The sequence below is a fragment of the Mobula birostris genome, chromosome 7 (assembly GCF_030028105.1).
Source record: "Mobula birostris isolate sMobBir1 chromosome 7, sMobBir1.hap1, whole genome shotgun sequence".
Classification (NCBI taxonomy): Eukaryota; Metazoa; Chordata; class Chondrichthyes; order Myliobatiformes; family Myliobatidae; genus Mobula; species Mobula birostris.
The window spans coordinates 157,424,187-157,446,013 of record NC_092376.1 but is presented as its reverse complement, the minus strand read 5'-3'; the positions used below and the strand labels follow the sequence as shown (position 1 = coordinate 157,446,013).

Genomic DNA, 21,827 nt, shown 5'->3' with positions numbered 1-21,827 from the left:
CAGGCGGAGCTGGTACCATTGTTGGAGGTGGAGTGGGCGGTTTGGAGAGGAGTCGAGGCAGGAGAGTTTTGATGCATGGCCATCTGACCCAGGTGCGAGGTTGGATCACACCATGCGCCGAGCCGATTTGGTGGGACCGAGAATGGCTTCGGGCTGGGTGGCCCAAGTGCATTGTGGTGCCGGGGTCCAGGTTCAAAGCAAGGCACTATCTTGTGCTCGGATAATTTAAACGCCAGCACAGATAGACTTGAAGCCCAAGTGTCAGGCTGATTTCGCTCGCTCTCCTGCGAACGTTCATTCCTATTAAGACTGCCCCAACCGCTATACTCCGCACCCGCTAATATGATGGCTGATACTGAGGCTTCAGGCCTACTCTGGGTTGCTCCGCGGTTGGTTCAGGTCTAAGGACTCAGTTTGGTTTGGAATGGTTGCTCGTTTCTATTGTTTGCATTATTTGCTGTTTTTATTCCCCACTTTTCTCTTGTGCATTGGGCGTTGGTCTTTATTTTATTTTTTTAAACTGGGTTCTTTCAGTTTCTTGCTTTGTGGATGTAGGCAAACAAATCCCAAGGTTGTATAATTTATACATTCTTCGATAACAAAATGTACTTTGGCTTCAAACTACCTCAATGTAATGAAATGGATGACACACAGAACCAAAAAAAAAATTACCAATTCACATTAACTATTAATCTCGGTATGAATTTACTGGTTTCATTAAAACTGCTGGAAAAACTGAATAACAATTTACTTGAGTTCATGTGAAAAATCACCCACAAGTATTGCTTCAGCGAATTTGCGATATCAGTATAGAAAATGCTGGATTGAATTTTTCCACTTTCTGCTGCCAACTACAGGCCTGTCTGAGCATCCTGCCTCCGCATCACATCCAGAAGGATCTGTGAAAACAGTGAACCGCAGGGCTACGAGGCAATTGTGGGAATCATTAGCAGAATGGTAGAAGATACCATTTGGAGTACCAGGTTTGGAATCAAACTTTGAATGTACTATATGAAGTGTGAATTGTTACTATGTGAACAAAGACTTTTATCACAGCAAGTAAACATTACATTCAATGGCCACTTTATTAGGTATCTTCTGTACCTAATAATGTGACCACTGAGTGTATGTTTGTGATCGTCAGCTGCTGTAGACCATTTACTTCTAGGTTCAAGATGCCGTGCGTTCAGAGATGCTGTTCTACACACCACTGTTGTAACGCATGTTTATTTGAGTTACTGTCGCCTTCCTGTCAGCTTGAACCGCTCTGGTCATTCTCTTCCGACCTCTCTCATTATCAAGGCGTTTTCACCACAGAGCAGCCGCTCCCTGGATATGTTTCATTTCTCGCACTATTCTCTGTAAACTCTGGAGACTGTTGTGTGTGAGAATCCCAGGTTCTGGAAGACTCAAGTTGAAGTTAAGGTTCAAGTTCAATTATGATTCAACCATACACGAATATATCAGAATCAGAATCGGGTTTAATGTCACTGGGATATGTCGTGAAATTTGATATTTTGCGGCAGCAGTACATTGCAGTATGCAATAATGCAAACTATAAATTAAAATAAGATATATATATATATATATATATAAAACATTTAAATTAAATTATGTCGGATGAAACAGTGTTCCTGGGGGCCAAGGTGCAAAACACATTACCTACAGCACATTGCACATAGCACATATGGTTACGATTTCAGAAAAAGCATAGAAAAAAAAAGAAAATAGAATATTGCCCAACTCCTTGAGCTGTCCTGGTACAGCTTGTTCTTCCACTGAGTGGACACCGGAGGGCAGCACCAAACAAGCACTGGAGGGCAGCACCGATGGGAGGAGCTAATTCCCAACCCAGTACAAAATCCAGTGCACGCAGCCAATTGAGGGATCTCCTACGCTGGTGACCGCAATTGGAGACTCCAAGGCATGAGGTCCTTCTCTGTGGAACACCCAAAGCAGCACAGTTCTCCTGTTGTCAGTGAACAGTGCTCGCAGTATTCTACATTACCAATGTCTGACAGGGTCTTGCGATCACAATAAAAACGTTCAAGACAATCACTCACACCATTTTTTGGGCTGCACACCATCTCCACACAAGGGTGCGCAAAAAATCCAGGTGACAACACAACAATGCTACGCAGTAAGTCCATATCCAACACTATTGAGCAACTTACTGATGGGATGGTCCAGCAGTAATTGATGTTCTTTGCACCCAGCAGTATCTTGCAATTGTAGAAGAGCTGCACCTTTCATTGTACCCAGGGCAGCTGCTGCGTCCAAGCCTGAAGCCACCTCATCTGACACCAACAGTCATTTCATGGTCAAAGTCACTTAGATCACATTTCTTCCCCATTCTGATATTTGGTCTGAATAAAAACAGAACCTGTTGGCCATGTCTGCATGCTTTTATGCATTGAGTTGCTGCCACATAATAGGCTGATCAGATATTTGCATTAATGAGCAGGCGTACCTAATAAAGTGGCCGCCGAGTGTATGTCTGGGTTATAGGCATGATGTATGAAATTGGAATTGGAATTGGTTTACTGTTGTTATAAGTCACAAGGTACAGTAAAAAAAACTTGTCCTGCATACTGTGCAATCAAATCAAATCATTATACAGTGCATTGAGATAGTACAAGTTAAAACAATAGAAAGCAAAGTGGAAGAGCTACAGGGAAAGTGCAGTGCAGGTAGATAATAAGGTGAAAAGTTATAGCAAGGTAGATTGTGAGGTCAAGGGACCATCTTATTGTACTAGGGAATCATTCACTAATCTTGGTTAGACTCAGGGTAGTAGCTGTCCTTGAACGAGGAGGTACGTGCTTTCAGATTTTTGAATTTTCTGCCCAATGGGAGAGGGGAGAGAGAAAGAATGTCCAGGGTGGCTGGTGTCTTTGATAATTCTGACTGCTTTAGTGAGACAGCAAGAAGCATAGACAGAGTCCCTGGAGAGGAGGCTGGTTTCCGTGATGTGCTGAGCTGTGTTCACAGCACTCTGCAGTTTCTTGTGCTCAGGGGCAGAGTAATTGCCATACCAAACCGTGATGCTTCTGGATAGGATGCTTTCTATAGTGCATCGGTAAAAGTAAGGACCAACAGGGACATGCCGAATTTCTTTTGGCTCTTGAGGAGTTCCCTTGGCCTATGCTTAGACCAGGGCAGGCTATTGCTAATGTTCACTCCTAGGAACCTGAAGCTCACACCCTTCTTGACCTCAGCATTGCTGGTGTAGATAGGAGAGTGGGCAGCTCCCCCCCTTTCTGAAGTCAATAATCAGCTCTTTTGTTAGGCAAACATTGAACGAAAGGTCGTTGTCATGACACCATGTCATTCAGTTCACTATCTTCTCCCTGCACTTTGACTCATCAGTAATTGAGATACAGCCCACTATGCTGATATGCACTTGTAGCTGGAGTTAGAGCAGAATTTAGCCATGCAGTCATGAGTGTACAGCGAATAGATTAGGATGTGTAAGTCTGTCTATAGAGAGTGGATTTAGCACTATGAATACCAAGTCATAGAACCTGGATCTCAGAATCTAAAGGAAATGACCAATTTAGGAATGTTCTTTATCAGAATATATGAGAAGGCTTATGGCTCACCTTCATTTTAAGACTAATTAAAAATGAGCTTTTAATTTTTTTTTGCTTATTGGCTGTACAAAATTCTACTTTGTAGAACTACCATGAAACAATGAAGAAACAGTCTGCTGGCAGAGCTCTTCTGGAGGGATTGAGGGTGGAGGGTTTTGAGCCAAAACATTAACAATTCCTTTCAGATCTTGCACAACTCACTGAGTTCCTCCAGCAGCTTGCTTGTTTCTAGCATACGCAGTCTCTTGTGTCACCTGGGAAATAATTCATTTGTAAAGAGGTTGAGCGTATTTGCAGAAATGTCTAAACTTACCACTAGATGGCAGCCTTGTTCTGAAAATCAGTTCAAGCTCCATACTGTTGAATAATGGGATAATGAGCTATAAACTGAGGTTCAGAATAGCGATACTGCATTTTATGCTGCAAAGATCAGTGTCTTGATGCTTTAAGCATAAAACTCCACCACTGTTTGATTCAATGCAACGTAAAAATTGATGTGCTCGCTTCGGCAGCACATATACTAAAATTGGAACGATACAGAGAAGATTAGCATGGCCCCCGTGCAAGGATGACATGCAAATTTGTGAAGTGTTCCAAAAAAAAAATTGATTGTAGTAGGTTGTTTGTGGATAAAGGCATATCTAGTAATGGTTCAAAGGTTCAATTTAATATCAGAGAATGTATACAATATGCAACCTGAAATTCTTATTCTTTGCAGACAGCTGAAAACATAAAAAAAACCAAAGAGTGAATGACAGAGACATCAGAACCCCAAAGCCCCCTCCCCCCACCACACACAAGCAGAAGCAAAAGCATCGAGCTTCCCCCTCCCCTACCTTGTAAGCAATAGCAAAAGCCCCCAAAGAGACTTTGATCCAGAGTCCATCAAAGAAACTACAGATCATAACCCAACTCTTAGGTTTCTCTGACAGGCTGTCTCTCACTGGTGAGGGAGAGAGTGATCGCTCCTGCAACAACAACGATCAAAATTCAGATCATATACACATCCACCAAACTCCCTCTTCCTGTGTTCTCTCCTTTGCTTAGAGTATCCATAACAAGCGTTCATAACATAGAACAGCGAGCAGCGAGCAGGCCATCGGCCCATGGTACCACTTTAAGCTAATCCCATGTGTCTGCAGGTGGTCCATATGCCTCCATTCCCTCCTGTTCATTTGTTTGACTGAATCCCTTTCTAACATTCCCATTGTATCTGCTTCTCCTGGCAGTGTATTGCAGGCACTGGTCTCTCCTTTATGTAAGAGAACTAGCGTCATAAATCTCCTTTAAGCTTACCCCATCTCACTTTGAAGGTATGCCTTCTAGTACAGGTTGACCACCGATTTTGTGGAAACCTCTATTAATTCAAATGAAATTATGAGACATAGTTTACTGGGCGGCCATCAGGTGTGTGTAGCGCACAGTGCTAACTGTGGCGAGACTCATTTTGACAAAAGGATGTTATTTTTATTATTTACATTGCACTTGTTGGTGGTAGTCCCACTATTTTGTGCTTATTTTTGCTTATTTTACATAAATTTTACCCTAGCTATGACTTCTAAGGTAGGTGCAAATACCAATGGTGGTGTCAAACGTGAACATAAGTCCATATCGATCCAAGAGAAGGTTGAAATGTTGAAAATAACTGGACCAAGGTGTTTCTGTGCATAAGCTGTGTGACTTATATGGCAGTGGTTTGTCAACTGTGTATGATATAAAGCACCAAAGAGAAAAAAATTGCAATTCTATGCAAGCAGTGATTGGCTAAAGCAAATGAGCAATGGACAAACTATGAAAGTTGGTCAGAGCACTGAGCATGATCGAATGATTTCGCCAGTGTCGGAGTGATGGAGTCGACTTGTTGTGCAATATGATAACAAACCAAGCTGATTTAAATTAGGACATGCGTGTGACTATAGTGAAGGATGGCTTCAAAGGTTTCAGAAGTGCCATGGAATTTACATGCAGAAGTGTGTGGAGAAGAACAGTCTACAAATCCTGCAGGGGCTACCGAGTACGTGGGCGAATTTGCTATGCTCATATCAGAGAAAACCTCAGTCCTGAGCAGCTGTATAATGCAGATGAAGTTGTATTATACTGGCAATGCACAGCTAGGAAAACATTAGCAACAGAAGATGGAGAAGATCCCACAGGATTCAAACAATATAAGGACAGAGTCAACATTTTAGGGTGCTCCAATGCAGCAAATTCTCACAGATGTAAACCACTAGTGATCAGAAAAAGTAACCGCCCTTAGGGCCTTGAAGGTATTAAAATGTACCCAGTAATACATCACGCAAATAAAAATGGCGGGATTACCACTGATATTATGTTTGAGTTGACAAGTTAATTGAGTTTGAAAAATAGTTTGTCCCAGATGCCAGAGTATATTGCACGTCTGTAGATTGCACGCTTGTTCTTATTTTGGGTAACTGTTCAGATGAACTCCTGTGTAAGAGTAATGTATTTACCACCAAAATGTACATCGTTTATCCAACCTCAAGACCAAGGAATACTGTGCTCTTTCAAGGCCAAGTATCACTCACTTTTCATGAAATGTCTGTTAGATGAGGTGAATGCTGACAATTCTGCACAGACATTTATTAAAGAGTTTAACATGAAGGATGTTTTTTGGTAAATTGCTCGAGGGTGGAAGAAGGTAGCAGCTTCAACACTAAAGAATGGCTGCCATAAGTTATGGCCTGCACTGAAATTTAAAAATGTGCCTGAAGAAAAGCTTGATGATGATTTTACAGGATTTTGTGTACCACAGCAGAAGGTCGTCATTCATGATTTGCTTGCATATGCAATAAGTGTTACAGGACCTGATTTCAAAGAAATAGCAAGTAGTCTTAATGAAGAAAATCTATATGTGGATGATTATTGATGATGAAACACCTGCTGTGCATCACGTTATGGACACAGAAATTATAGACAGTGCTCTGAATGCTGTAAAAACATTACAAGTGATGAAGATAGCAACAATAATGAAACTGAAAGATATACTACTGTATTGACAAGGTAATTGAGTTGTTGGCTGATTTAATCAAAGGGTTGGGGAAATGTACCCTCATGATGGAACAAGAGCAAATGGATTTTTTTTTGATGCCAGAAAACTTACACAGGGAGAGATCAAAACACACGAAACAACTTCGCCTGGATGAAATGTTGAAAAAGATAACTGACAAGCAACATTCCTTGTAAGCACAGTAATTAATAAATTTGCATTTAATTTTTGTTTAATTAATAATCATTTTTAAGCTTCTACAGTGATCTTTGCCATTATTATTGTGTAACCTCTTTTAATTTGGAAAAAAACGTCAATCCAGCGAGGCTCAGGAACTGAGGGTGCCGGAAAATGGGTGGTCAATCTGTATTTGATATTTCCATCCTGGGTAAAAGCCTCTGACCATCTACCCTATTCACGCCTCTCATAATTACATCAACTTCTAGCCAATTAACCTTTAGCCTCCAACAGGCATCCATTAGTCTTGTGAGACCATGGATTTGCGCCTTGGAAGGTGTCCAGAGTGCAGGCCTGGGCAAGGTTGTATGGAAGACCAGCAGTTGCCCATGCTGCAAGTCTCCCCTCTCCACACCACCGATGTCATCCAAGGGAAGGACATTAGGACCCATACAGCTTGGCTCCGGTGTTGTCGCAGAGCAATGTGTGGTTAAGTGCCTTGCTCAAGGACGCAACACGTTGCCTCAGCTGAGGCTCGAACTAGCAACCTTCAGATCACTAGACCAATGCCTTAGCCACTTGGCCACGCACCAACACTAGCCTCCAATAATCCAGAGGAATCAATCCAACTTTACATAGAAAGTTGCAGCACAGTACAGGCCCATGATGTTGTGCTGACCTTACAACTTATTCTAAGATCAATCTAACCCTTCCTTTTCACTTAGTCCTCCATTTTTCTATCATCCATGTGCCTTATTAAGAGAATGTCCCTAATGTATTTGTCTCTCCCACTGCCTCGGCGCAATATTCAATGTACCCACCACTGTCTGTATACAAAACTTACTTCTGACATCCCCCCCCATACTTTCCTCCAATCACCTTAAAATTACGCCCTTTGTATTAGCCATTTCTACCCTGGGAAAAAGTCTCTGTGTATTCACTTGATCTATGTCTCTTTTCATTTTGTACACCTCTATCAAGTACCCTCTCATCTTCCTTCACTCCAAAGAGAAAGCTGCTTAGAGACCATGTTTTATGTGGGTAGGCTCAGCCTATCAACTTGTGCGGCCACTTTGAGGGTTTTATGGACATAGATCCCAAGATCCCTCTGAACTGCCACACTGCTCAGAATCATTCCATTAACCCTGTACTCCGTCTTCAAATTCAACCTTCCAAAATGACTCACTTCACACTTTTCCTGGTTGAACTCCATCTGCCACTTCGGAGCCCAGATCTATTTTCTGTCAATATCCTGTTGTAACCTTCGACAACCTTCTACATTACGCACAACTTCTTCACCTTCGTGTCATCTGCAGAGTTACTAACCCACCCTTCTACTTTTTTATCAAAGTCATTTATAAAAATCACAAAGAATGGAGTCCCAGAACACATCCATGTGGAAGACCACTGGTCATCAACCTCCAGGCAGGAAACTGTCAGTCTACAATGACCCCCTCCCTTCTATGATTCTATGATTGCACACAGCCAGGTTTCCCTGGATCCGAGACCTCTTAACATTCTGAAAGAGCCTACCACGGGGAACTTTATCAAATGCCTCACTAAATATAACGCTGCTCTATCTTCATCAATGTACTTGTCACATTCTCAAAGAATTCAAATTCACTGCATATTGGCCAAATTCTCCTTATAGCTAATACTCTCTAATCCAGGCAACATTTTGGTGAACACCTTGTGCATCTTCTCCAAAAGCTTCGCCTCCTTCCTGAAATGCAGCAAGCAGAACAGCACACAACACGACTAGAACAAAACACAGAAATGCAGAAAACACATAAGGGGAAAGTATTTCCTTCTTTCAGCATATAAAATTCTTTGAGCGATAATTTGAAAATATGTTTTAATTTGATCATTTATCATGCCATTTAAGTTAAAGTAAAAAAAATGTTACTCGTAAACTATGTGGCGGCTACAGTTAATACATACTTCATATTTTATACTTCCACTCTCTAAAACACATGAAGTATTAATGATTGGTATTGAGTCTGAAATTTTAAATGCAATTCCTTCTATAGTTTGTTCAGGATTTTCTTTCTCTTATTGTAATCTGTTTTCTTTTCAAGATTGAAGATTCAAAATTCAAGTTTGTTTATAGTCATTCTTCATTACCTAAGTGTAAAGGAGAACAGAATGATTGTTACTCCAGATCCAATGCAGCAAACGAACATGCAATAAGCATAAAAACACAATAAATATAAATATAAAAGCAGAAAGTACAAGTAACTGTTTAGTGTGGCCGTATGTACATAAGATTAGTTTATATACAGAGACTGATGTGTGTACATAAAGTGAGCTAGTTGCAGGAGTAACTGAACATAAGGTGACTGAAAGGAGATGCACACAATAAGTGAAATGCCTGCAATTTTGGCAGTATTGGTTGTATTTCTGTATGATTGGAACCAATTTCTAATAATTTCATACTGCTCCTATTATTTTGCTAGTAGTGGTGACTGTGCTGTGCCTAAAGCAATAAACATCTTTCAGATACAATAGAAATCGAAAATAAAATGTAATTATGTATTTTGTTCAAAACAAATGCTTTCGGATGAAGGGTAACATGGAAAATGTTTTTCTTTTTTTGCCATCAAAAAACTCAAATGGGGCAAACGTTTTTGGCTGGCTTCTTCACAGTAAGTGAATTAAATGGTTTGTGACACTCTGCTCCTCTCTATATCTGATCGTCTTGGTCTGCACATATACAACAATGGGGTTATCCTAAGTTTCTTAAGATCATGGGAACCAGGGTATTGAAGATCTATTGAGATCTATTCAATATCTGAAGTCAAATGTATAACTGTAGGCTTCATAAACCTTCCTGTATTTTATATCTTTGTCCATTTTATAGATTTTAGAGTCTATCAAGGGATGGTGTGGAATAGGACTCCATTTCATGCAAATGCATCAGAAAAATGAAACATGGCAGTATTAGGGCTGATCAGGAACGGTGGACTTACGAGGAAAAAATTGCAAGAACATACAAAGCAAAGACTAGGTGTGTTTATATGCTCCTTATCTAATTGTTGACTCCAACACAGCAGCTGGCACAGAAGTCCAGGTAATAGATTCACTACAGTAATTGCTGGCAAAGCTGGGCGATGAAATGGAGACAGATGGGTTACATTATGATAAATAATTTCATGTCTGCAACATAGATACAGCTGTGAGTGCAATAATCCTGCCTATTCTCTTTGGTTCTGCTCTAGCTCTCAGCCAAGTCAACAGGGCAGGTAAGCAAACAGCTGTGGTTCACAGAAGTCAGCACTGAAGGATCACTGTTGTAGTTGAGAAGACGTCATTAAGCCACTGAGTGGAAGAAAGAATCCATGAAGCACGGTAACACAGCACACCTTGCCTCTGCAAATGCCAAAAAACGATGAAATGAAACGTCTCACATTTATAAAATACCTTTCATAGCTTCCACAAATCCAAAGAGCACTGAAGCTAATTAAGCATTTTGGAATTGTAGGGACAAGTACAATAATAACTTTGAAAGAAGATGTAATTGATAAAAGACACATTTTTCTCTTGCTGTCTCAACTGATGCTTTCATAAATATCCTGTATGGATTAAAAGAGCGGATTTAGACAATGAGAAGATGTTAAAAAACAGATACAGCTGAAGTTGGTGAAAATAAAAGGAGGCAGAAGGTTAAAGAATAACAAATCATTGTTACACCACATTATGCAACACCCTGGAAAAGGTCTCACTGCTAACGTAATGGTCTTTCTGTCAAAGCGACGTTTGGATTATGGTTAGAGATAACGGGTGTTTTGGAATGTGAGCCGTCCAATCAGAGGAGCAGGTTTTTGTGTTGCGTGCCTGACATCCCAGTCTCCTGGGTTTGGAGGGACCAGAGTGTGTGTTTTCTAGACTTACGCAACCCAAGGAAACTGGGAGTTTCATTACATTACTGAATCACTGTACATGCAGTGGTAACAATTATACAACAATCATGAATCAAATGTATTATTCCCTGACTGTGGTGCAAAATAGGATTCAGGAAACCAAAATATTCAGGATAAATACTTAATTAAAATAAGATAAATTTGGATTCAGTGAAAAATAAATCAATGTGCATTGCGTGAAGTTGATTGATGGATTTTTGTCATAATCATAGAACAATGTAGTCAGATACAGGCCTTTGGGCCAACTAGTAATGTCAGTTCTGTTTTCATTACATGTTCCTTTTTTGATGTATTAAGGGTGTGGCCATGAGTGTTCTGTTGGTTTTAATCAAATATGTCCTTGCTTTCTGTTAGGTATGAAATTCAATCAAATGGAAGATAGAATGTTACCTTATAAACATCAGGAACATGTATGATTATGAAAAGCCGTAAACAAAATTGTCAGAATGGTTTTCCAAGGGTAGAAATGTCAAGTACCAGAGGACGTGCTTTTACGGTGAGAGGGAGAAAGTTTAAAGGAGATGTACAGCGTGAGTTTTTTATATAGTGTCTGGAACAGGCTGTCAGGGATAGTGGTGGAAGCAGATTCGATAGTAATGTTTAAAAGGCAGTTAGATAGACACATGACTAAGAAGGGAAAGGGTATACTGTACACTCAGCGGCCATTTTATTAGGTAAGGGAGTGGAACTCTGTGTGACCTTCCACTTCAAGTTTCGACGTCTTGTGCATTCAGAGATGCTCTACTGCACGTCCTTTGTGGTGGTGGTTGGCATCCTTCTGCCTCGAAGGACAATGGGTGATGGTGATCACGATGACAAGCCTGGGCAGAAGGTATGGAGATCCTGAGATCCCCCTCTCAGCCTCACCGGTGTAGTCTAAAGGAAAGTTTATGAAGCAATACATTTGTCACCAGCTTGGCTGCAGGATCTGCCGGAAGGATGTTCAATGACATCCAGCTGCCTTAGGGGCTCCACTCTGGATTAGCTCTCTGGGTTTACTCCCATAGATTTTGTCTCTCTTGCAGCTGCCAACAAGGCAGTGGGGCTATTTACCCATAGCTTCACAAGCACCAGGGCATGTCCACATACTGGTGGACCTGTGTGCTTTGTGTGCAGGGGCCAGATCTTCTCCTCGTCCTCTGCAGTTCAGCCCGAGTCCGAAAGAAAATCAGTTTCCGTGTGTCACCAGTGAGGTGGCACTAAAAGAGGCTATGTACTAGCAGGGAGAGACTTACATATTCAGCTCTCCTTTTCACAAGACTACTAGCTAGTGGTGGAAGCTGAAAGTGAGAGTGACACGCACTACGCACTACACTAGATGTATCACAACCATTTTGTTTTAATGCGTGGTTATTTGAGATACTTTGCCTTCCTGGCTGCTTGAACCAGTCTGATCATTCTTCTCTGACGCCTCTAATTAACAAGGCTAATTGCTCACAGAACTGAAGCTCATTGGATGTTCTGTTTTGCTTTTTGCACCATTCTCTGTAGACTGTTATGCATGAAAATCTCACATCAGTAGTTTCTGAGATACTCAAACCACCCTGTCTGGCACCAACAATCATTTCATGGTTAAAGACACTTAGATCACACTTTTTTTCCCATTGTGATGTTTGGTCTGAACAATATCTGAACCTCTTCATCATGTCTGCATGCTCTTATGCATTGAGTTGCTGCTACCTGATTGGCTGATTAGATATGTGCATTAATGAGCAGGTGTAAAGGTGTACCTAATAAAATGGCCATTCAGTGTATATCATGTACAGGCAGAAGAGATTTAGTTTAATTTGGTACTGTGTTCAGCACAGACATTTTGGTCCAGAGAGCCTGTTCCTGTGATGTATGTTTTATGTTCTAAAAATATTCTTTAGTATTTTATTGAAGTCCTCAGTTTGTGGTATTTAAACCCTAATTAATAATTAATTTCCAAAGTGGTTTGTGAATCAACAATTAATAGCAAGTCAATTGACAAAATGAATGTCATCTTAAATTGTTGATCACTATTATCTTGTAACATTCAAGAGTGGATAACCAGAGACAGACTGAAAGGATTGTAAGCCATTGCATTTCTATAGCATCCTACCTGCAAGGTAATTTGCTTGGAACTGCATTCCCTGTTGTTATGCTGTTTAAAGTTAGATCCAGGCTAAAACCCGAAACTATGATGCAGATGAATTTTCCTTGAGAAATGTGAGGAGTGGCATGCAAATTGAAATTTGAAGTTAAATGTGCAACATGAGTTTTACATCCTCATGTTCAATCCTTGCTGAAGATTTTATCTTGATCTCTATACCCATACCACTGGAACACAGGAGCATAAACACCACTCGCATTCTTTATTACCAACATGTTTGCAATCTATACCTAGTCTAGTCTTTTAACCTGAGCACAAACTCTTGAAGGTATTCCACATTTCCCTCATAGCTCATTATCCTATTTTTTAAATCATCAACAGACTTCCTAAAATCCAATTCTTTGAATCATATTTGGCCCTCATCCCTGATATTGGTTCTGTATTTATCTACTGTGACATCTCAATAATGGACTGAAATGTAGACAGCTGTGGTAGGGACTGGATGCTATCACCTCCTACAAAATGAAACCCAAGTGACATTGTTCCCAGATGAACTCAATACTTTTTGTGGCACATTCAGGAGCTCCCATTGCCCCCGATGACCCTGTGATTTCAATTTTTGAGGGCAATGTGACTGCATTGTTCCGGTGAGTGAACCACGGAAAACATCTTGCCCAGACAGGGTGCCTGACTGAGTACGAGAGAGTTGTTGCTGATCAGTTGGCTGGAGTGTCCACCAATATCTTTAATCTCTTGCTCTAGCAGCTTGAAGTACCCACGTGCTTCAAGCAAACTTCAATTATACCACTGCTTAAGAAGAACGTGGTGGCCTGCCTCAATAACTATCATCCAGTAGCACTTATCTCCACTGTGGTGTGAGGTTGGTGATGGAACGTATCAACTCCTGCCTGAGAAGTGACTTGGGACCACACCAGTGTGCCTACCGTCAAGTTAACAGCAGATGCCATCTCACTGGCCCTTCATTCAATCTTGGAACATCTGGACAGCAAAGATGCATAATTCAGGATGCCATTCATTGACTACAGCTCAGCATTCAATACTATCATCCCTTCAAAACTAATCAATAAGCCTCTTTGTGCAAACGGATCGTCAATTTTCTTGCTTGCAGACCCCGGTCTGTTTGGATCAGTAACAGCATCTCCTCCACAATCTCCCTCAGCACAGGTGCACCACAAGGCTGTGTGCTTATCTCCCTGCTCTACTCACTTTACATTTTTGACTGTGAGGTAAGCACAGCTCCAATGCCGTACTAAAACTTGCCAAATGACTCCACTGTTGGCTGAATCAAAGGTGGTAACAAATCAGCATATTAGGAGGGAGACTGAAAATCTAGTTGAATGGTGCCACAACAACAACAACCTCTCATTCAATGTCAGCAAGGCCAAGGAGCTGATTATTGACCATGAGGAGGAAACTGGAGGTCCATGAGTCAGAAATCATTGGGTGATCAGAGACGGAGAAGGTCAGGAACTTTAAATTTCACAGTGTTATAATTTCAGAGGATCTGACCTGGGCCTAGCACCTAAGTGCCATTAACAAAAAAGCACAGCAGTACCTCTACCTTCTTAGTAGTTTGTGAAGATTTGGGATGTCATTTAAAACTTCGACAAACTTCTGTAGATGTGTGGCGGAGAGTATACTGACAGCTGGCACCAGAGCCTGGTATGGAAAACCAATGACTTTGTGTGGAAAAGCCTACTAAAAGTGGTGGATGTGGCACAGCCTGTCACAAGGAAAGCCCTCCCCCCATTGAGCACGTCTACATAGAGCGCTGTTGTAGGAAAGCAGCATCCATGATCAAGGATCCCCAACATCCTCTCTTCTCACTGCTGCCATTAGAAAGAAGGTACAAGAGCCTCAGGACCTGCACCACAGGATCAGGAGCGATTATTACTCCTCAACATCAGGCTCTTGAACCAGAGGGGGTGGCTTCACTCAACTTCACTCGCCTATCACTGAACTAGACACTTCCAAGGACTCTTCATGTTCTCAATATTTATTACTAATATTTATTTATTTGTCATTATTATTATTATTTCATCTTCTCTTTCTTTTTGTATTTGTACAGTTTGTCTTTTTTTGCAGGTTGATTGTTCTGTTTGGGCGCAGTCTTTTATTGATTCTATTGTGTTTCTTGTATTTACTGTGATTGAGAGAAGTGAGAGAATGATGACCTTTGTGTACTTTGATAATAAATTTATTTGAACTTTGAATCACATCTTTCTTATAACAGGGTGACCAAAACTCTATTTCAAGTGTAGCATCTCAAGAGACTTATACAACTGCACCATAATGTCCCAAATCCTGTAATCAATGACTTGTCTATTGAAGGCAACGACACTGAATGCATTTTTCATCACCCTGTCTACCTCCGAAGTTGATTTCAATGAACTGTGCACTGATACATCTTGGATCCTCTGTTCCATTACACTCTCTAGTGCCCTACCATTCATTGTATAAGTGCTACATTGGTTTGACTTTTAAAAATGCATTATCTCATGCTTACCTGTGTACTGTTTGCCCGTGATAATGCTGCATATGATGTACTTGTGCATATGCCAATAAACTCTAACATAACTTTGACTTTGAAATTCGTTTGCCATTCCTCACCCATTTCCCTGATCGATCAACACCCCCCTGTAATCTATGATTGCCTTCTTTACAATCAACAAGTTCTAATTTCATGTCACTTGTAATCTTACTGATCAAGCCTTGTGCATTCTCATCCAAGTCATTTATATGAATAACATTTGGTCCTTATTAGTTCATGGGTTTCTGCTTCTAATTTAGATTAATGGTATGTGATCCTTTTAGTTAGTTAAATATTGATGCACAGGCCTTTACAAAGGTTTAGGAATCTTTTTAATTGACTCCAAATACAACAAACATCAGACATATCATCTCAGTTTTTCACTCTGGAAGGGTATGATGCATGCAGAATTAATTTCAAACTGCTTTGTAGAATATCCCTTTAATTTATTCACTCACTAATAGGACACTGTTGAGTATTTAATATTTCATTAATGTTTGACTAATATTGTAAATATATTGCTTGATTAAGCTTTCTTTGCTGTTTAAATAATTCATTACAGGTTACATGTAAAAGTACATGAATGGCATATGGCATCACACCACCAAGTAATAAGTGTGCGCCTTGCTTAAGGTAAAAATGAAAACTAAGGCTCCTCCTTTTGCTTTCAATTAGTTTTATGTTTTGGAGCTACAAAACATAACAGTGGTGAAGAGGAAGTTGTAAATAAGCCTGATATGGCTACCTACCTGTTGAAGTGCAGTGAGATGACTGTGTATAAAAAAAACATAGTGAGAAATGATTGAGTAAAAACAAAGCACAGCATGCATTTTGTTTTGGAAAAGGAAAGATGATTGAGTTCGAAAAAAACAGAAAATGAACAGATTCATAGGATCATAAACAGTGAGTTCTGGGTGATAATAATTATAAATAAAAATAAGTGGAAATGGCTGGCTGCATTGAAAAGATAGTTGTGTTCGATTGCAGAAGAGATAACTGGAATATGTATTCCGAGTGAACTGAGCAGTATTTTGAAGCAAATTAAATAGCCAATAAAAATAAGTGCCAATTTTGCTGAGTACATTGGATTTAAAGGCATACAGTTTGAAAAAGGATCTAGAGATTTCCTGGCATAAATGACAAATAAACTTTTCTCAGGCTTCCAGCTGGATGCAGGTATGCAGCCCCTCAGCTATGTGGAGTACTTCGCCATGTATTCAACCTGAGCCTGAGGCTCCAGAGGATTCCTGTACTGTGGAAGATGCTCTGCCTCGGCCCTGTGCCGAAGACGCCGTGCCCCAGCGGCCTCAATGACTACAGACCGGTGGCATTGACCTCCCACATCATGAAGACCCTGGAGAGACTTGTTCTGCAGCTGCTCCGGCCTATGGTCAGGCCACACTTAGATCCCCTCCAGTTCGCCTACCAGCCCTGACTAGGAGTAGAGGATGCCATCGTCTACCTGCTGAACCGCATCTACGCCCACCTGGACAAGCCAGCGAGTACTTTGAGGGTCATGTTTTTTGACTTCTCCAGTGTGTTCAACACCATCCGCCCTGCTCTGCTGGGGGAGAAGCTGACAGTGATGCAGGTGAATGCTTTCCTGGTTTCATGGATTCTTGATTACCTAACGGGCAGACCACAGTACGTGTGCTTGCAACACTGTGTGTCCGACAGAGTGATCAGCAGCACTGGGGCTCCACAGGGGACTGTCTTGTCTCCCTTTCTCTTCACCACTTACACCTCGGACTTCAACTACTGCACAGATTCTTCTCATCTTCAGAAGTTTTCTGATGACTCTGCCATAGTTGGATGCATCAGCAAGGGAGATGAGGCTGAGTACAGGGCTACGGTAGGAAACTTTGTCACATGGTGTGAGCAGAATTATCTGCAGCTTAATGTGAAAAAGACTAAGGAGCTGGTGGTAGACCAAAGGAGAGCTAAGGCACCGGTGACCCCTGTTTCCATCCAGGGGGTCAGTGTGGACATGGTGGAGGATTACAAATACCTGGGGATACGTATTGACAATAAACTGGACTGGTCAAGAACACTGAGGCTGTCTACAAGAAGGGTCAGAGCCGTCTCTATTTCCTGAGGAGACTGAGGTCTTTTAACATCTGCCAGACGATGCTGAGGCTGTTCTACGAGTCTGTGGTGGCCAGTGCGATCATGTTTGCTGTTGTGTGCTGGGGCAGCAGGCTGAGGGTAGCAGACACCAATAGAATCAACAAACCCATTCGTAAGGCCAGTGATGTTGTGGGGATGGAACTGGACTCTCTGACGGTGGTGTCTGAAAAGAGGATGCTGTCCAAGTTGCATGTCATCTTGGTCAATGTCTCCCATCCACTACATAAAGGATGAGGAAGGTTAAAGCCAGAGCAATCCTGGTGGTGACAGGAGCACTTGGAACCGTGACACCTGGATTGGGAGAGTGGCTCCAGCAAATCTCCACAACAACATCTGAGATCGTGGTCCAGAAGGCACACTACTAGGAACAGCAATGATACTGCAGTGGACACTGAAGCTCCCAGGTACCGGACCCGAGAATGAGGGAAAATACGCATACACACCACCCATAAGGGTCCAATTAAAAAAGACATTTGTTTATTTATTTATTTATAATTTGTGTTGAACTCTATATCGAGTTGGAGTTTATAGTTAAGCAGGGAGGAGTGTTGTATATTTAATATTTCAGAATAATATTTGTGTAATATTGTAAATATTGCCAACATGTCAAAAGTGCACGTCATTTAAAGTAAAAATGAGAACTATGACGCGTTCTCCTGTGCTTCTATCTTCGCTTTCAATTAATTTTGTGTGTTGGCATTACAAAACATAATATAAATAACATAAGAAATGGACTTTATTTTAAAAGTTGCTTGAACTGGATTCATAAAATGCTGGAAATGAGTAGCAGGTCCAACAGCACTTGTAAAGAGAGACACAAAGTTAATACTCCAGGCTGATGACTTTTCATAAGGTTCGGAAAAGTTTAGAAATAAGGTAAGTTCTAAGTTGCAGGAAATTAGTAGATGGCATGGGAGAATGAAAAGGAAATATGAGAAGGTGCAGCGAACAAAAGGGGAGGTCTATGTTAGGATGGAAACTAGAAGAGTTTGTTGGGGTGGTTCTTGCCGAAAGAGAGTGTTAAAGGTTTGTGATTAACAAAAAGTGTGCCTGTGGCTGAAATGTAGATTCTGAAAAGGAGAAATGAGATCTGAAATTACCTAAAGAGGAGTGGGGGGTGGGAGCAATAAATGTGAGGTTAAGAAAGCAATGGCTGTATATCTGAAACTGTTTAATTAATGCAAGTGCACGTTTAGTCAGTGGTGACATAACAAATAGCAGGGAGGTTGATGGTCTCTGCTTAGAAGTAAGGTGTAGAAGATTATTACTTAACCTTTTCATACATTCAATTCACTAAAACTATTATTTTATTTATTTATAGCTCTTTTAAATTTAAAACACTTTGGGGTCTTTGTAAGCAATTTAATGCATTCTAACTTTCATTAAGATTAGAAATATGAAGAAAATTTCTCACACGTGCTACATTTATTTGTTTTCTTTTCTCTTCTGTTATTTTGGTTTCCGATACTCAACCTGCACCACACGCACCTGTGTATGTCAGACTCTTCTTGTCTCCACTTTATCATAGACCTCTTCTCTCTGATTTCCCCACCTTCCTGGCAACTTAAAACTCATCTTAGTTCAAGTCTTTCCCAGTTTTAATGAAAGGTCATTGACCTGAAGAATAGCCATTTCTATCTCCTCAGATGCTTCCTGCCCAGTTTGACACTTATGTCCTGCTGAAGAGTCTCGGCCCGAAACGTCGACTGTACTCATTTCCACAGATGCTGCCTGGCCTGCTGAGTTCCTCCAGCATTTTATGTGTGTTGTTTGACATTTATGATGTTCAGTTTAGATTCCCAGCATCTGTTGAGTTTTGCTTTTGACCAAAAATACGTTGATTTGGTATGCACGTTAGTTAAGATGAGATCCGGTGTGTATTTCATTCTCTAAACATTAGCACAATTTTATTGCAAGATACAAAACATCTTATGAACAAAGCTACAGCAACTCTTTCAACAAGAATAGTACACAATACATTCAGCTTAGGTCTTACAAATGTTTTGCAAAATGGAGCCATAACTGCTGTTTTCTTCTATTTTCCTGGCTACTAGAAGTAAATATATCACATGACTTCTTCATCGTCTTATCCATTCGTAACCTGTCAGACCAATATCCCATATAAATCCGTGCTGCCTGAGTCTCAGCCTGATATATCGACTCTACTCATTTCCATAGATACTGCCTGGCCAGCTGAGTTCCTCCAGCATTTTGTGTGCGTTGCTTCTATTTCCAGCATCTGCAGATTTTCTCTTGTTTGTGACTAAATCATTGCCTTAGGCCTTACTGAACTTGACATAAACTACATCAACCGCATTGCCCTCATCATCATTGCTAACCCCTCAAAGAATGCAAGCAAATTTGTCAGAACGGATCTCTACCAGGCAGAACTATGTTGACTATCTTTGATTAATCCTTGCTTTTCCACTGATAGTATGTTGTAGAATTTTATCACTTGCCCCCTTGAATTCAGAAATTCACTATATCCTTTGGCTCCATGCACATTGCTGTTTTGATCCTTAATGAGCCTAACTGTATGGTCACCCTCATGTCTTTATTATACGTATTAGATCTTCAGCATTTTCCTTCATCTTGTTCACCAGTGATATTTTGGGCCCACTATTTGCCCTCCTAGTTTTATTAGGTAGCTCCCAACAGTTTTGATACTTCTGTTGGGCCTCCCCCATTTTCAGTTATCAATACCAGCAAAATACTTCTTTTTGTTCATCTATCCCTTAACATCCCCTGACATCCAGAGTTCTTTGGACTTACCATCCATACCCTCCACTCTCGTGGAACATGCTGGCCCTGAACTATCATTATTTTACTCCTGAATGACTGATGTAGTCCACCGTGCAAGGAGCTGCCCTTTGTCTACTTCAGCCAGATTCTCTGTTATGGTGTCAGGTCAGGGCCTTGCTTTGCTACTGGTACCACCTAGCCCAGTATGACCTGTCTCGGGTCGTGTTGTCGGCAACTCAACCGGCTCACCCCCTGGTGCACTTCGGTTAATCAGGGAGGAGGGTGTGTAGACTAAAAACAAAACCTGTCAAAGGGCGGATGAACTCTTTGTGAGTCAACGGCCACCTACTGTCTGTGTGAGGAGTGGCGCACCACACAGTCTTTTGTTTTGCACCTTTTAAGGCAGTTTGCCCGACGCCGGCCCCCTAGGCCTGAGTCGACGTAGTAGTAGTGGTCTGTTATGATAGTGAAATCAACCTTTTTCTCAGTTCAGGACCTTAATGTCTTTTAAAGTAACTACCTTGAGACTTACAAAGTTAAAATTACTCTCTCCAAAATGCTCTCCAACTGATAAATCAACAACTTGCTGGGCCACCACTGGCCCAGAATACAGTAGAGAGCCGGGAATATTCGAGGTGAAAACTAATGGGAAAGTAGGAAGGGAAAAATGAGTATGAAAGGACTCTGGAAATTAAAGAAAAATTAATGATGATTTATGAGAATGTAAAGAGTCACTGAATATGAAAGGAAGAATTAGGGCGAATCAAAATAGGGAATATGTAGATAATGATGAAGGATTTAAATAATGTTCTCAAGGTATATTTTGCCACTTTCTTCACAAAAGATAATCCAAATAAGTAGGAAATATTAAGTCATAGAGTAATAGAGTATGGAAAATGTTCCTCTAGAGCAACTTGTCCATGTCAACCGAGTTGCCTTCCTAAGCTAGCTCTTTTTGCCTACATTTGACCCGTTTCTCTTCAAACTTTTCCTGTCTATGTAACCATAACTCACTGATTCTTGGGATTTCAGCAAAAACATGTCCCACTAAGAAAAGTGCTAATTCCGTTGAAAATGAATAACATATTTTTATTTAAAGTGATCAGGGTTGATCACCTGAGGGTCTTTTGCACAAATGCAACATTTTTTCATATGTTTGTTTTTAATTTTATAAATTATATGATTATGTGATAGCCCAGTACCTACAAAATCAGCTGTCCTCAGACAAGAGATTATCATTTCAATTTCATAAAAAGTGTGAAAAGATCATTTAAAATGTATAATACATATGCCAGATGAGAGAGTGAGAAACCTCTTTAAAACTAAAAGCAGTGAATTTTCAACAATATTTACTCTTATTTTGTGGTTGCTCAATAGGTGTCCCAAGTTTTTGTCAACACCATCAGATATTTATATAAAAAAAAATCAGGCAACCACATGGTCAACTATATTCCTGAGGACCCCCTTTCCACCCACATCTGCTGAATGCAACAAGGTCAAACAATCTCCTGTAAGTTTGCTATTTTTTCAATAATTTTTACATATTTATTGATGTTGCTACTGTCACAACCATGACATGTCAACACTGTCTCTTTTGTATAGAAAGAATTAATTTAAATTATGGCATAACTTTATG

At 40.6% G+C, this 21,827-nt stretch overlaps 1 non-coding gene across 1 annotated transcript; it reads left to right on the top strand.

The window, feature by feature from the left end:
• Positions 1–4,089: 4,089 nt before the first annotated feature.
• Positions 4,090–4,196, top strand: LOC140201035 (U6 spliceosomal RNA). Its single transcript, XR_011886765.1, has one exon. It is a non-coding gene; the product is annotated as a U6 spliceosomal RNA (small nuclear RNA).
• The last annotated feature ends 17,631 nt before the right edge of the window (positions 4,197–21,827 follow it).